General features: G+C 42.9%; 1 pseudogene; it reads left to right on the top strand.

Annotated features, from left to right (window-relative positions):
• On the top strand, positions 1–973 carry LOC123600416 (annotated as a pseudogene).
• Positions 974–4561: the final 3588 nt, after the last annotated feature.

Raw genomic sequence — 4561 nt, 5'->3', positions numbered from 1 at the left:
ATGGAACTCAACACCAGTGCCCCACCCTTTCTGCTGACCGGCTTCGTGGGCCTGGAAAAGGCTCACCACTGGATCTCTATCCCGTTATCTGTCATCTAGATTGCCATACTTCATGGCAATGGCATTCTCCTATTTCTCATCAGCGTTGACCATAACTTCCACAAGCCCATGTACTATTTCTTAGCCATGCTGGCAACCACAGACCTCGGGATGACCCTGGTTACAATGCCTACAGTGCTGTGTGCGATGTGGACAAATCATAAGGAAATCAGCTATGGCTCCTGCTTTTGCCAAGCCTGCTTCATCCACACTTTCTCTGTCATAGAGTCTGGGATTTTGCTTGCCAAGGCCTATGATCAGTTTGTTGCCATCCACAACCCACTGAGATATACTTCCATTCTTACCAACACCCAAATGATAAAGATTGGAGTGGGGGTTTTCATGAAGGGATTTACAGTCATCTTGCCTCCAATATTGCCTCTCGATTGGTTTTCCTATTGCAAATCCCATTTCCTCTCTCATGCATTCTGCCTCCACCAGGATGTCATCAAATTAGCCTGTGCTGACATCACCTTCAATTGCCTATATCCTATTGTGATGGTATTTTCTATGGTCCTAATGGACTGCCTGATAATCTTTTGCTTCTATATTTTGATTCTCAAAACTGTCATGAGTATTGCATCTGGAGAGGAGGGGTCCAAGGCCCTCAACAAATGTGTCTCCCACATCTGCTGTATCTTGGTCTTCTATGTCACTGTTTGGTTTGACATTCATCTACCGATTTGGGAAGAAATGTTCCCCATCTAGTACACATCACAAATAGCTACATCTACTTCCTTTCCCTTCTTTTATGAACCCTGTCATCTGTAGTATTAAAACTAAGCAGACTCGCAGTAGTATTCTCCAGTTCCCATCAAGAACATGGTATTTACTTTCTCCTGTCTGGAAAAGGACTGAGAGATTAAAAACATAATAATTTGACAGTCATAAATTTCTAAGGAAGACATTAGAATAAATGTACAAATGCCAGAAAAAAAGCATTTCAGATACAACTGTTTTTTTCTGCCACTCCCCTTTATTTTTCCCATGAGGATGAGATGAAATAAGTCATGTAAAACACTAAACACAGAGCAAGCTGCTTAGCATAGCTCAGTTGATATTCGTTTTTTTTGTACTTAACACTCATTCAACTTGCAGCAGCTCTGATGTGACTCTGGGTTCATGGACTCTGAGTGGCATGGTCCAATAAATTGAACACAGATTCCGTTCTTGGTTGTTTTTTCATATGGACTGGACATCCTGACAACATTGCAACCATTAACTTTTATCTGTTGTGTCCCATGTGTGCACCACCTGCCTTTTCTAGAACTTGTCATCAGTAAAGCAGAGTCTTTCTGAGCTAATTTCCAAATGGTTGCTATTGAACACAGTACGCCAAGAAGGCAACTGCACAAGTAAAATAGGAATGCTCTATTTTTACGTCGTGAAGTGAATTCACATCAGCAAGTAAATCAATTCCTGATCTAGGGGAAGAAGTTTTATTACGATGATCCTGACAAAAGGAAAAGGTGCTAGTCAGAAATTATATATAATCAGAGCCTCAAGAGGAAATTAATTCAGAGTAGAACTGGACTTGATTGGTACTTGGTATGTATTCCTCACGTGTGCAAAACCTATGTAGGAAGAAAGACAAAGAGGAAACACATGTGTTAGGAGCAGAGAAGGCCTGGGCTGTTGAAAGGGTTTCATGGCAGGCTGTAGGGAAGTTTCATGCACATATCAGGTAAGGAGGGATTCAGATAAGGTCTCATTCTTAATGGTGGCAGGAAGGGTAGTTATAGATTCAATATAAGAAGAGGAAGGAATACATTTGCCAGAGTTCAACAAGCCTTATACAGGCAACCTGTATAGAGTAAGATTATTTCCCTAAAGACTGATGAAATCAGGGCCAAATATAAATGAACTTCTGTCTTCTGCACATTCCCTTGTCCTTGATCGCCAAAGAAGAACTTCCCAGAATCTCTGTAATTTTGGGTAATATGGAGGCAAGCCAAATGTGCAAATGTGGGACTCTGGCAAATGCTCTGGTTCAATTTACAAGCTATGTAATGTGCCATGTGTGTGTATCAGGCACATGGATGAGCATACCTTCGTATTTAGGAGCACCTGCCACACTTGAAATTTCCTCCTTCTTCCTCCTCCCTTACTGGACTATGAAAACCACTATAACCTAGCTTTAAGCACAATGCTTTGAGTGGAGTAGGAGCTTAATAAAATGTTCTTTATTAAATTGAATAATAAACGAGGAATGGATGATGTTCCTATGTCTATTTTTTTGTAATCCTGCATCATTATATATAGATAGTTTACAGGTAGAGGTAGAGATAGAAGTCTCTGTATTTGGGGCATCCCACTAAGCTGTTTGCACACCACTATGTGACAGGAGACTCCCCAAAGTGAATAATCAAAGTCTCCTGTGTACAAGGTCTGCCTGTTCCTTCCCGGGCACATCGTCTGAGTACACTGAGGCCAACCTCATAGGACACCTTTCTCAACTTCCCTAACTTTCCATTGATGAATTTTCTTTTGAATGTAGATATATGAAATGTTGATTTTTAGTGAATAATTTTCAATCATTGGGGTCTCCATGTTTTCCTAAGAGCTGCAGGATACCCAAGGAGAGAAAAAAGAGGAAAAAAATACAGAAGAGGAGTCTATAAGGGGGTTTCTCAAGCTATGGCTGGTTCTTCACCTCCTTGTCATAGCAGCCTACTCAAAACCAATTACAAATATAGTGTATTTTTAATAACCTTGAATTCCAGCCACAGTTGATTACATCTGACAAGGAATATTTTTTTTCTTTTTATTCTTTGAAGGAGAAAAAGAGTGAGCAGAGGAGGGAAAGCAAGAGAGGGAGAGAGGGAGACAGGGAAAATCCCAAGCAGGTCTGCATTATCAGCGCAGAGCCTGATGTGGGGCTTGAACTCACAAACCATGAGATCATGACCTGAGCCGAAATCAAGAGTCAGACACTTAACTAACTGAGCCACGCAGGTGCCCCAGAACATTTCTTTTTTATTTGGGAAGGAGTTATACAGACATTTAGTTCATTAGTGCCAGGAACTGAGCCACAATTGAAAATAAACTCTTTACTATGTATCAGAAGTCCATGGAAGTATCTAGCTAACTGAAGGACTGGTGCTCACTGAGTAACAGGTTCTGTGCCTTGAGAGCAGTGTTATTAGAGTATCATTGGTGTTTACCAGCTATGGAAACCATGAAATTAGAGCGTAGGGTAATGCCAAAGACAAAACTATGCCAGGCTGGTTCCATCCCAGCGATAAGTTGTCAGCATTATCTTACCCACCCACCCACCCCCCGCCTTGGGGAATAAGGAAGAATAAGATCAAGCATGTGGTAGAAAATACTGTGAAGAGATGCATTTAGATAGAGATAGAACAACCCAGTATTCTGCGGTACCAGTCAGCAAATTTCTTCTCCTTTATACACAGCCATGGATATGGTTTTACTACCCCAAAGAAGTTCTCCCATAAAGAATATTCACACATTAAAACATAGTGAGATACACATGTCACCCTGTCGCCTGACAGGGCTCTAGGTGTGACGGACTACTGTCTTCACACTATTCTGGGTACATTAAGGCACTGGTGAGGCTGAACATTGCAATAAAATGCACTCATGTGAATTTAATACAACCTGATACATTATGCAGTAATGTTTTTAAAAATCTTTAGATAGAACCTTTGAGTATCAGGGTTTGGTGCAGATATCACCTCCACTTTCAAAACGACATTCTCCACACATGTCCATAGATGTCATTCCATCTAACGTCATATAATGTCATACCTACTGGCTTGAAGGCAGGATGAAGATTATGTCCCTAGCCATTCTTAAAAGGGTCTCTGCCTTCCTCTCAGGGGATGTGAAAGCCTGACTGTGGCCAGAGAGGCACGACTGTAAGCTGGAGAGGGGGACCCAGGCTCATCAATAGCACTGGGAATCACACACGTTGAAGCACCAGCAAGTGCCAGTTAGAGAGGGACTTAGGGTCAGTCAACCAGCCACGGAGGAGCCAGGCAATCAGTTATTTGTAAGGGCTAGCTGGTGATGCAAGGGCCCCTGAGGGACACACGTTGCTCGTCCAGCTCTATGTTTAGGATCGAGTGACTTAGAGGTGAGCCCAAGTGGACAAGATGAGGAGAGACAAGCCTCCAGTAGGAAGAGAAGGTCGGTGGAACAGATAGGAAAGAAAATGAGTGAAAGACAGGTAGAAGACAAAGGAGAGCGGGCCAGGGAGACAGGGGTGAGGGTCAGAAAGGGAACCCAAGGGGAGGTCTCAAAGGAAACCAGGTGTTCCCCTGGGACCATAGTTCAGGGAAATCATTCTTCATCAGTGACTCATCCTTACCTGTCCCCAGGCAGGAGTCCCCATGCATGCAGGGTTGAGAGGTCTGAGGCGGGGGTCCTATCTGAGCCATGAGACAACAGGAATCAATTGCTCAGCCCCCTCCCTGGACTTGGAGTCCTTATCTCTCAGGCA

Source organism: Leopardus geoffroyi, chromosome D1 (genome assembly GCF_018350155.1).
Source record: "Leopardus geoffroyi isolate Oge1 chromosome D1, O.geoffroyi_Oge1_pat1.0, whole genome shotgun sequence".
Taxonomy (NCBI): Eukaryota; Metazoa; Chordata; class Mammalia; order Carnivora; family Felidae; genus Leopardus; species Leopardus geoffroyi.
The sequence above is the reverse complement of the archived record's forward strand: the minus strand, read 5'-3'. Positions and strand labels throughout refer to the sequence as shown.